This window comes from Oreochromis aureus, linkage group 16 (genome assembly GCF_013358895.1).
Source record: "Oreochromis aureus strain Israel breed Guangdong linkage group 16, ZZ_aureus, whole genome shotgun sequence".
Classification (NCBI taxonomy): domain Eukaryota; kingdom Metazoa; phylum Chordata; class Actinopteri; order Cichliformes; family Cichlidae; genus Oreochromis; species Oreochromis aureus.
The window spans coordinates 7,109,865-7,123,411 of record NC_052957.1 but is presented as its reverse complement, the minus strand read 5'-3'; positions in this window follow the sequence as shown (position 1 = coordinate 7,123,411).

Here is a 13,547-nt window from a genome sequence, read left to right as displayed (position 1 = left end):
TATTGACGACAACCAACCAACCAAGTGACATAATGTTCCCGGTGGCACTAAACACGATTTTAAAACTTTTACTTTAAGCTTTTATTTCTTAAATTCAGCTTCACAGGCAGTTTTACATCTATATCAGTTTTTGAGAGCAGGGCTAAGTGGTATAAATTAGCCTTTTTACATGTAGTGTTTCATGTCCACTTTAAGATGGACCTGACAAAACCATTTCCGTTATTTTAGTCTATATACTGCATTCATTCACAACAGGGATCTACCAATTTTGATAAGTCTAACTACATGTAGCATCAATGCAGCCCACAGAGACTGTGATTAGCATTTTCCATACTGTTGTTTCCTCCTATGCATTTCCAGTTTCTATTTCTTCTGTTGCCATTTTTAAAATTGACCAGATGAGAAATTTGGAGAGAAACGCCGCTCATGTAGACTATGCCATAGGCTGTACATGGATTCAAAGCAGATGTGCAACAAATCTGTCTGTACTGTTAAATTCAGTTTTTCTCCACAACATTTCTGGATTCGGACACTGTAGCTCGAGGGAGCCATGCTAGCCATCACTGTTGAGCTTCAGCAAAACTTAGAGTATTGAATATCGGGTGAGTCATCTAGGCTGTGACAGAGAAACATAAGCATTTCACCTGCAGACCTCCATAATGGCACTGGCTGTCTCTCCTTAAAGGTCATGTAGCCACATTTATTTACATTTTCCAGCCATGTGTGAACATTTTATTAAAGGTTTAAGATTTAAGTCTGCTCCAGACAAAATGACGATCTAAGCTAGGATACATACGTGATATATTTTCCCATGGGCTCACCAAAACTCGAGATTACAGCGTTATCCTATGTACAGCACTACCTACTGATTGCCATTAATGAGCTATTTACCTGACTGAGTAATGTGATTCTCTAAAGTGTGCACTAACTACTTTTTATTGTCACTGTGTTAATATCCACTTGCATGCACTCACCCTCTATAATTTACTCTGATCCCAGTGATGCTTCATATGAACTGTTTTATTACAAGAAGTTTAAAAAAAAGCGTAAATATTATTTCACATACTCCGACACTGTTTTGTAGGTAAATGTTGCACGTTTCATTTTGAATTTAAACTCCTCACATGTAAGCTGCTTTTTGTACGTTTCCACAGCTATGACATCAGGACAAAGCAGTGAGTTTGCATGTAATGTTAGAGTGGTAACGCACCCAGTTGTCAGCATGCTAGCTCAGGGAAATTTATTGTCTCTGGTCGAAGCTATGGATTAAACTTTAATACGTACAGCTTTCATTAAAGCATGCGAACAGATCCCACAGGGAGGATTCACATGTACACGTTTCTGCCACAGCAACAAAAGACCAGTAACGTCTTTTTTGCTGGACTGCACTCTTTCATTGCTTTGCTCATATTTAAGGTAAACTAAAGAACTTGTAAATATTTTGAGAGCTTCAACTCTTTGGACATCCTGTTTTATGGGGGCACTTGTAAAGTAGTCCAGAACAGGGGAAGCTCTATGAAGCTAATGCAGAAGGACATTTACATTTTTAGGCTACAGCTCCAGCAGAACCTCTTTATTTCTGGACTAATTCAAGAGACCCTCTCTAGTTTTTACAAGAAATATAGTAGAACAGCTTCTTAGCATAAGCAAATCAAAGCTAAGAGTTCCACCACTGAGTTTGGGAATGTAGAACGTTGCCAAAGTTAAGGTGTGCTTATGACGGAATCACGTACACGTGAATCCCCTCTTTCCTGGACTTAATATTTTCCGCTTCACAGTTTGCACGTTTTATCTCTTTAAGAAGTACACTGTGTCCTGTTCTTCTCTCTTTTGTGTTACAAATCTGACTAGCTCACTGTTTTGTGTTATTTGTTTAATAAAGTGACTCAGATGTCTTGCAGCAATTCAAGGGTTGCACTTTTCTAAAATTTTCAAGGCAACCAAAAGTACAGAGACCTCCCCCTTTTTTTTTTTTTTTTACTAACTCAAGAGCATCCCTTGTGGAAGTCAACAGTGTGACAGTTTTCAATTATATGGCAAGTTTTTTAGTTGAAATTTTCGCAACTTATCAGTGTAACCAAAGCTAACAGTTTTACTTTGTTTCAGAAGGTAGAAGATCTCTAAAGTCAAAGTGAGGTGTAGCCTGAATCACATACACATGAATCCTCTCTTTCCTGGACTCAGTATTTCTCTATTGCCACTTCTTTTCTGCACATTTATCTGTAAGATATCTGAGTCTCTTTCTTTAAGAAGTACACTGTGTCCTTTATTCTGCTGTTTTTGGTGTTACGAATGCATCCTGGCACATTTGACGATTTTAACCCACCCACCCCCCTGCGCCTTTATCGATACTTATCATGTGTAGATATTTGCCGAAATGCATCTTTTCACACCATCGGTAATAAACTGATTGCATATACAGAACATGAATGCACCTGAATCTACATATCAGACTCATCAAGGTGATGATAGCCATATTCTTTTCACATGATGTATAGCTACAAAGCACCGCACATTATCATCAGTATTACCTGTATTTACCTCTTCTTTGTTGATGGTACTATTTGTAAAAATGCAGCAGTAGCAGAACATTTATATGTGTAATAAATATGTAGCGTACGCAGGTGAGACGAGGATCAGGGAACAGATTGGCTGCACTGATACGGGTAGATGAAGCATGGCGTCTGTGTTTTTAAAACAGCTCACATCACGAAGAGCGTTACTCTCACGAGGGTTGTATTTTTCTAGCATTTACTCCAATGTCCTGTATCTGTACCTTGCACTGATGAGTGTATTTTGCCATTTATTAGCACTTGTTGTCACTCACTATCACAGTAACTCTCCTCCTAAATGTCTTTATATTTCCAGAATCCAAATAATAACAGTGATGTTCTTGTGTCAGCTTATCAGTACAAACTGAGAGTTGTTTATTACTGATATTCTTTGTTTATTGTCAGAGAAAAAATAAACGATTTCAGTACTGGGACGACATTAAGGAAGTTGTTTGTGTGTTGTCATTGAATTGCTTTGGCTGTCAGAGAAGAGTCTAGATAGATGGGCTACAAAATGAAGGCCAACCAGCTGATGGTGTTATACACAAGTTCAACATATCTAGGATGTCTTTGCATCAACTGGCTTCCCAACATCAGCAATTGGAAGTCTGCATTTGGAAGTAATGGACCAAATCATTTCAGCGTCCAAATTTGAGTCATACTGATAGTATAACTGTTAATTAAAAATGTCAATTGGTTAATTTTATGCATTAACAACTACTTGTTTAGGTCTTGGCATTTAAGGCCTATCGGGTTAGGTTTGGAATAATTCTGGTTTGGGTTAAAATACAACAGTTTTCAAGCTCTTTTCTTGATGAACATGTTGGTTCCTGCCCACTTTTCCTGGAAAAAATACATGCTTATTACATTAAATACATTTTCCACATTACTTAGAAATTAGTCCTTTTACATGAAAAACTATTGGTTTTTTTCATGACTGTTTCACATTTTCTCATGAGACCCTGACAGACATGGGGAAGTCTACTGCCAGCAGAGGAATGAACTATGAGCTATTACGCTTATCAGTATTAGGCTACAGCTGTACAATTAGGACATTGGGGAGGCTGGCAGATTACAATGGTTAGTCCATTAAATTAAGATTTAGATTTGTGTAAGACTTTCTTTCAGTTTTAGGCCTGGTGATGTGTAACGGTATGAATTATGTTTATTAATTTTTTTACTCTCAAACGTAGTCAGAGCCCACAAGCTGGGGTTCAGTAAATGTGATACGTGGGTCATCATGTGATACGTGGTTAGGCAGGCAATTTGAATGCATAAATACAAGGAGAGAGAATTTGGATTTTTGGTAATTATTGGATGGGAAATTGCCATGTGAGATGAGGTGTGGTGCTTTTTCAAACCAAGTTAGGGAAGTTAGCTTTTGTGGCTGATATTTAATGAAACATAACTCGTATCATCAGTTACTAACGTTACCTGAATTAGTATAAACTTGGCTTATAGATATGTAATAAGATAAGATAAGATAACCTGTATTAGTCCCACGTGTGGGAAATTTGTTTTGTTACAGCAGTGGACAGTGCAAAGTTGCATAGAAAAATTAGAGAAAAACACTGGAATAAGATACTGTACACAATAGAATAGAATAAATTAAAATAAAATACTATATAGAATCGAATAAAATAGAATAAAAATGCTATATACAATATGGGTATAATACAACGATGCGAGAAAGAGTATTGCACTTAGTGTTATTGCTATTGCACATGTGTGGATGTGTGTGTTTGATCATAATGATAAATAATCATAATGACATCTACTCCTAACACATTCCGTATATGAAAATAGTGAGGCAGACCAGTTTGTAAAAAATTAAAGTATCTTTATCCGTCACTCTGTGGTCAAAGGAAGGACAATATATAATTGTATTATGTAATTGTAATAATAATGTAAAGATACAGCTTCATAATGATTACAGGACATCAGACTACTTGTTCTTATTGCTTAATAATGCAGAATAATCATATAGAAATAAAAAAAACTTAAAGTTGTGCACTATTTGAGCATGTTGCCTGCCTGCAGCACTAAAGGACTCCGCGAGAGACGTCTGTCTCGCCCTAGCGGCACCTGTCCCTCTCCTCCTCTTCAGTTCGCCTCAACATAAGCTCATAATATTCTGTGATATGATTTACTGTGAGGTGTTTGACGAGGTTAGTGATGTTGCCACAAAACCTCACTGTCTTGCCACATGTATCACAAACCGCGTCCTGGCTGTTTGTGGAGGTAAAATACGTCCACACATGACTCCGTTTACGCTCAGCCATTGTTGTGAGTGCGCGCGCCAGGGGCTGCAACACATTTATACAGCTGTACTTCGCATATGACTTTGAAAGGCATAAGAGGAAGTAGTTCCTTCCAATTTAGACGATCCGAATGATATAGTTTCTTTCCACTCTGTTCCTGTTAATGATAAACTACAAATTTACCCCAAAGTACTAAAATATAAATATTTTAATATGAGAATCGATTCTAGAACATAAATTACTGCTATCGGAAGAATCGATATTTCAATATCGATCCGCACACCACTAGTCCATGACTGCTGATCACAGTTATAGTGAACTGTTAATAATATATTTGTGTTATCTCAAGGTATTGTGATTGTTTTAGAAGGTAACAGTGCCATGGCCTATAATTTATACAGTTGTGGTCAGAGGTTTATATGCACTCATACAATTGTTGGCATGAATGTCATGATAGTTTTGGATATTTAATGATTTCTTTGAACTATTCTCTTTCTAGAGAGGAAATACTGTACAGCAATCATTTATAATGACTTAAAAGAACAAGAGTCGGGTGTACAACCTTGAATTTATTTAGGGTTTTCTCTTAGCCACACATGGTCGTATGTATACATACAGGATACATACATATATCACAAATACAGGGAGTGCAGAATTATTAGGCAAGTTGTATTTTTGAGGAATAATTTTATTATTGAACAACAACCATGTTCTCAATGAACCCAAAAACTCATTAATATCAAAGCTGAATGGTTTTGGAAGTAGTTTTAGTTTGTTTTAGTTTTAGCTATTTTAGGGGATATCTGTGTGTGCAGGTGACTATTACTGTGCATTATTATTAGGCAACTTAACAAAAACAAATATATACCCATTTCAATTATTTATTTTACCAGTGAAACCAATATAACATCTCCACATTCACAAATATACATTTCTGACATTCAAAAACAAAACAAAAACAAATCAGCGACCAATATAGCCACCTTTCTTTGCAAGGACACTCAAAAGCCTGCCATCCATGGATTCTGTCAGTGTTTTGATCTGTTCACCATCAACATTGCGTGCAGCAGCAACCACAGCCTCCCAGACACTGTTCAGAGAGGTGTACTGTTTTCCCTCCTTGTAAATCTCACATTTGATGATGGACCACAGGTTCTCAATGGGGTTCAGATCAGGTGAACAAGGAGGCCATGTCATTAGTTTTTCTTCTTTTATACCCTTTCTTGCCAGCCACGCTGTGGAGTACTTGGACGCGTGTGATGGAGCATTGTCCTGCATGAAAATCATGTTTTTCTTGAAGGATGCAGACTTCTTCCTGTACCACTGCTTGAAGAAGGTGTCTTCCAGAAACTGGCAGTAGGACTGGGAGTTGAGCTTGACTCCATCCTCAACCCGAAAAGGCCCCACAAGCTCATCTTTGATGATACCAGCCCAAACCAGTACTCCACCTCCACCTTGCTGGCGTCTGAGTCGGACTGGAGCTCTCTGCCCTTTACCAATCCAGCCACGGGCCCATCCATCTGGCCCATCAAGACTCACTCTCATTTCATCAGTCCATAAAACCTTAGAAAAAAATCAGTCTTGAGATATTTCTTGGCCCAGTCTTGACGTTTCAGCTTGTGTGTCTTGTTCAGTGGTGGTCGTCTTTCAGCCTTTCTTACCTTGGCCATGTCTCTGAGTATTGCACACCTTGTGCTTTTGGGCACTCCAGTGATGTTGCAGCTCTGAAATATGGCCAAACTGGTGGCAAGTGGCATCTTGGCAGCTGCACGCTTGACTTTTCTCAGTTCATGGGCAGTTATTTTGCACCTTGGTTTTTCCACACGCTTCTTGCGACCCTGTTGACTATTTTGAATGAAACGCTTGATTGTTCGATGATCACGCTTCAGAAGCTTTGCAATTTTAAGACTGCTGCATCCCTCTGCAAGATATCTCACTATTTTTGACTTTTCTGAGCCTGTCAAGTCCTTCTTTTGACCCATTTTGCCAAAAGAAAGGAAGTTGCCTAATAATTATGCACACCTGATATAGGGTGTTGATGTCATTAGACCACACCCCTTCTCATTACAGAGATGCACATCACCTAATATGCTTAATTGGTAGTAGGCTTTCGAGCCTATACAGCTTGGAGTAAGACAACATGCATGAAGAGGATGATGTGGACAAAATACTCATTTGCCTAATAATTCTGCACTCCCTGTATGAGCCTCTTTTCAAGCTCTTTTTGTCTTGATGGTCATACTGGATCCTGCTCACTTTTATGGACAAAGACGTTATTAATTTCCTATTTAAATACATTACTCACTTATTCCTGTCCCAATTGCCCCCCCAAAAAAGTGACAATTCATGTCCATTTACTTGAAAAATGATTGTTTTTTCATGACTATTTCACATGGGTAAGTACTGCCAGCAGAGGAATGAACTCTCTAAGCTATTATGCTTATCAGTATTAGGCTGCAGCTGTATAATTAGGACATGGGAGAAGCTGACAGATTACAATGGTTATTCCATTAAACCAAGATTTAGATGTGTGAGACAGTTTTTATTCCTTCAGCTTCAGGCCTGGTGGTGTTTAACGGTCTGAATCATGTTTTAATATTTATTCTTAACTTTTAAAATATTAGTGTGTGCACAAATTTGATGTGTGGTAAACAAGTCCTTGCAAGTGTTCTGTTTGGGATCATGTATTAATCCTTATAGAACAATAACACTGATTAAAAATTGCTTGCGAATTTAGTCTTTCAGGGTTACACCTGAAGTTACCTGGATAAGCACCTAATCCTGTTTTGTAGCACAGGCTTCTGGTCTGGAGCAGAATGAATGTTCAGAATGAGATCCTTGTGGCTCCTGGATAGTGTCCTCCTTTGTAACAGCTGTACAGTTGGTCTAAAGAACACAGGGCCACAAAATATAAATAAATAAATAAAGTTTGAAGCACATTAAGCACAACCCAGAGATTTGTGATAACCATCATCATTATACCCACTGTCTCTGACTGAAGTACACCCTTATGGTGTCATTTATATCTCAGTGCTAACTCTGCTCTGTGTGTGGAAGCCCTGCAGAGGCAATTCAAGCATCTGAGTCTAGCTTACTTTTCTAACTGTCTCACAACAACAGAAACAGTTTGAATATAATAAATTAATAATAAAAAATAAACAGTTTGCAGAAAGCCAACCAACATGTCACAGGCGCTGGAGCAGAGCTTCTCAAGCTGGGAGCAAATTCCTGCTGGGCATCCAAACATTGTGTTCACATGAAAATGAAAATACAAACTCAAATGAAGAATGATCCTTATCAAACTGGCATTTATATGTTTCTTAAATAAAGAGTACAGTACAGCTTATGATTAATAATGGACAGATATTTTTACTGCAACATATGGAGTGATGTTACACATGCAGCCTGCTTTAAAAAATAATCCAGAGTTATCTTATTTTTCACAGCCACTCAGTTTATTGGTTATAAAGATGGTTGTTGTCATTATTAACTCCCCACCTGGTTTCTTAACGCCACATTTGTAAGATTCAACTTTTGCATTTTGGCCATGTTGGGTGTTTTTGGAACCTGGGAAATAGACTTAGATGAGAGGACAAAGCGCTGAGTTGTCAACTAATGAATGTTATACAGCAAGATACAAGCTGTCTCCATAAAATGCTCAAAAGCAACAAATAAACACAGATACCTGTGCTAAATAACATCCAAATAAAATCTTAGAATTTCTCGCAGCACGACAGGAGCACAGACTTCTTAACGGTCTGTTAGTACAAATAACTGCACAACAAGGTATATTATTGTTCTGATAACTGCATTAGAAACTCTGTACAGCACAAACACAGTACAGAGTTGATCCAGCTATAGTCTCCTGTGTCTCTACACCTCAGTCACAGAGGCCATGCCCCTGACTTTAAGCCTTTATGACATCGAAAAGGATCCTATACTATTGTTATTTAGAAGAAACTGTCCATAGATACAAAAAAAATCTTTTGTACAAGCTGTAAACATCCTGAGATGACTGTATTACTGATATATTGAGATTTTGCAGAGATGTGACCTCTAATCATTAAATTGTCCATCATTTTGCACAGGTGACAATCGTGGTGACACTGTAGGATCAACCAAAAAGGCCTGAGCATTTCCCAACCGGCTGGGAATTGCTGGTGGTTGATGGCATTTGTGTGGAAAATTATTGCTAAAGTCCCGATCATGCGAGCCTACTGACTGGCCAGTGACCCCCATTTTTCCCTATCTGTTCCTACTCTCCAAGCTGCAGTGAAACTTTGAAAAGTACAACACAAACTGGAAATGGGAACTGTTTGGCTTCAAAGTAAAAGTTGCAACTTTTGAAACATAAAGGCTGCAGTGCCGTTTGAAGACGAACCTTTCCCATTTCTGGTAGTAAAGCATTTCAAGTTTTACTTCCACTGGGCTAGCAGTTAGCACGTATTTGCCCACAGTTTTCTTCCTGTTAAAAGGGAGTTTTTCCTTCCCATTGTCACCAAGTGTTTGCTCAGAGGGGATTAGGATTCTAATTGCTGGGGTTTTCTCTGGAATATTATACAGTTGCTGTTTTCATTTGGCATTTTAAAAATCAAATTTATTTGAGCTGAATGTCATTACATGAGAAACCTCCATACTCCAAATCCAAAAAACTGTGATAAAATGAGTGTTTCCGGCTGTCTACGGTCTGTTTTAGCGCTCAGGAATTATTCAAACCTCATTGTTTAAACTCTGGCTGAACAATGCGAACATCCACCACTAGAACGGAGCATGTCTACGAAAGGAAATAAGAAACGGCACAACAGGTTCCCTTTACTTCTTTTCTTTTAAAGATTTAGACTGAAACTGAAACGACTCTTTATCAGAATTAATGTTGCTGCAGGACCATCATTATAAACACAATCGTGTTTTGACCTTTTGAAATCTGTTGGACTGACATTAAAGAGTCGTTTGATCTCGTCAAATCTTGAATCAAAGTTGTGATGAAGTCTCGACACCGTGCCTGGCCTCTCAGCAGGACAGCGAGTAACTTCACAAAATGTTTCTGGTTTATCTTTGATTGATATTAATGATACTGAACGGTTTGGCCCACATCATGTTTCCACAGAAATCTTTTTTGTTAATACAAATTATGTGCATATAGCTGATGGGAGATGATGCTGGCATAAAAAAGAAAACAGGAAAGTGGCTCAAATAAAACCATGCACACATGCAGCCGGCCCCACTCTGGCTGTGGGTAACATTTGGGTATTTGAGGTCTCAGGCCATCTGGTTTGGTTTATTCTCTGAACTCTAAATCCCCTTTAACTCAAACCCAACACCTACAGCACACGGTGCCACCACACTGCTGCCTCATACTGTTCTCTGTCCAGTTTTCACGCTTTTAATCACATATTTTTAGTTTTCCTCCAACCAGGTGAGGACATCCTGAATCTTGGACAGAGCTATTATAGCAATCTTGTTCACAGCAGTGGAAATTTGCGGAAATCTTTTTTGCTGCAAAAGTGTAACTATAAAGTATCAGGGGTGAGTCTAGAGTGGGGTGCTGGGGGTGGCACCGACCCTCCCATTGCCACAACCAAGTAGGGTAGTACATTTACTTACACAAGTACATCGCTTATGTACAGTTTTAAACATAGAATACTAATATTTTATTGTGTCATTTTGTCACTGCAGGTTTTAAAAATAAAAGTACATTTAAAACTGCCAAAAGTAAACAATAAAACACTAATGGGGTTAAAGTACTCAAGGGAACTAAATAACCTTAAACTAAGTAGTAAAACCCTGCTTTCTGGTGCCGATGTGCTGTCTCTGTCTTTGCAGAGGATGTGGCAATAAAATATGTCATATTAAAGGTACATTAATTGAATTTTGTCACACTTAAGGGTTGTGATGTGATGTCATTACTCATTTTTAACATTTTCAAATGTTTTAATTATTATAGCAAATAAATGAACATCATATAATCAGACCCTGATTGATAATCTCCTGATGTGTTGCACCGTTATTCTTCATCTGTGGCTCTGACCACATGTGCTTATGAGATTGAGGAAATAATATTTCATAAAAGCCTTTAAAGTTGCCAAAGGAGTAACAACAGTGACAAAAAAGGTGGTACATGTGATAGATGTAAAAAGGAAGGGAAATAAAATAAATTAAAAAATATCTTGCCATCCCAAAATTGGGCATTTCTGTAGAATCACCAAAGTCTTCTTAAACCGATACCATACGAGTATCTGCAAAAAATCTCAGATGAGTTTGAATCTCAGTGACCTCAGAGGGCAAGCTTTCTGAAAGTCTTGCAAATGCAATAATTTCAGAACAAAGTGACAAAGTATTTTAAAATTGATATCATAGATTTATATATTTGGAGGTTGAGCACTGGTGGCTGCCAGTATTTTTCTGCATGATAAATGCTGTTGTACTAAAAGAAAGAAATCTGTCCGCATGACTCTTTGAGCTATAAATCTAAGAAATAAATCTGTTTTTACAGTTAAAATTCCAGAAAGGTTTCCAGTAGCTCATTGCTCAGACTGTCCTGTAATTATAAAAAAGGAAAGCTTTTGTTAAAGAAAACATCCCTTTTTGTGCGCACCCATTGTAAAACAAAAAAACAAAACAAAAAACAGGAAGATTTCTGTAATTTAATTAGTTAATTGCTTTGGTGTAGCATGAATGGCCATGGAGGACATCTTTATTAGCAGGAAAGCCTTTAAAGCTACAAAACTTATTAAACAACTAAATTTGTTAAAGTAAATGTAAAAATTGAATCTAAAAACGTATGCACTCTTTCACATTTATAAAGCCATCCAGTGGGTTAGAGTCTTTACTGAGCTAATTCTGGACTCCGGGCCTCATGTTGGACAACCCTAATATTAACTGATCTAAGTGTGTTCTGCTCTGAAACTCAGTATTGTTAGTAAATTAGTCAAAATTAGTAAATGTTCCTTTTTCTTCTCAAAACTTCCAACCTTTGACCTGCATAACATAGCAGAGTAAGAACACACTGACACATAGTAGGTTGCATGTTTTGTAGTCCATTTTTTAAGAATTGTAGTTTCAGCATGGCAGACATCTAGCATCTCATTAAGGAGTCAAGTTTAAATGCAGGCACAGCCTTTCTCTTTTCCTAAGTCCTTCTCAAGTGTCCTTCACACTTTTCCTTGACCTCATGACATTTTCCATCAGAATCAAGGAAAAGTGGTTAGGAAAAGGAAGTTAGAGAATTATTTTTGAACTATTTGAATGTACCCAGAGTAACAGAAACTTAAAAACACGACACTGCCAAATTTGAAAATCACCATCCTTTAACATGAATATTTGTTTTAACCGTGCCAGCTGATTCTGAGCCTGTTCTTTCATTTAACTGTGTGATTGTTTTAGGAAAAAGCTGTTGGTTTTCCCTGCGACTGGCCTGAGCTGGAACTATGAAACAAACAGACTGGATTTAAAATCCTGTCCATGTGACTGCAGCATTTGTGGCTTAGTCGAGTCTATTTGTCATTTTGAGCAGGTTCCCAGGTTACATTCACACTTCTTCAGCACGTTACTTTTGGAACACGAACACGTGAGAAGTATTTTGTGTTAGAGTCTCATTGCTCAGTTACCACATCTGTCAAGGGCATTAGATCCAAAGTGGGGGGAATGTGGAGCTGTAAAGCGTGGAGCCTGATGCCAGCAGAGAAACTTAAAATATTGGACCTTCCCGCAGCTCAGGAAGCATCAAGGTTCTTGTAACCTTGCACGGTTTGAGCTGTCAGAGTAAATGTCCCAGCGTCTTCCTCTTTTTTGACATAATGACTTCCTCTTGATGCACAGCAACCAGTTTAATAACATTTCCCAAAGACACAAAAGTCTCATATTTCACAGGCAGATTGGGTTCATTTTGGACTTTTTGTTTTCTTTTGCTCTTAAGATGCTGGCCACACTCTGCATGCACGCCGAGGGATCTTTTTTCCTGATCCGATGGCCGGTCATCTTTGATTAGTGTTGCTGTTTTAAAAGGCTCGGTGCATAATGGCTCCCAGTGTGCCATCAGTCATGTTAGGATACTCGGAAGCTGCCATAAAGAGAAACTAGAGCTGCAGCACACTTGGCTAAACTTACTGCTGATGCCTCGAATTTAGTGAAGTACAAGAAGTGGATGAATTTGAACTCATTTTTACTGATTCTGTTTATGGACAGAGTTTCTCGGTGCAGCAGAGGGAATGCAGTCCTGCTGGCTCCATCGAACGATGACCTTCAGCTCGTACTGTGGCGTTTGAAATGGCTCGGGTGCCAAAACTTGCAGTTCTTCTGAGATCCACTTGAGGCTCCAGCAGTGATTCAGTCCCCATAGACTCTTATGTTATGATAAACATGTTTACAGCCTGATACAAAGAACAGATTTGGGATTTTGGGGTAGTTTTCCTGTTTGATAACTCTATAGTGGATGAATTTGACTGCTGCTAGTCTGAAGACGACGGGCTCGATGAACGATCCAACCACAAACCTGGAGGAGGAAACATGTGAGATGAAGGTCTGAGTATCTCTGCTTAGACTGTCGCCCCTGTAACCCACACATGGACCAATGGCTTTTAAAATTTCTCCTCTTGAAGTTTGGACCCATTTTTCAACATTTCAACAGCTTGAACGGCTGCCCGTTATGTCTCTCCTTCTCACACCGGAGAGGTTTCACTTTAATTATCTACCTGGACGTCTCATTTCTGAGTAAAAACTTCCTTGGGTCGTTGCT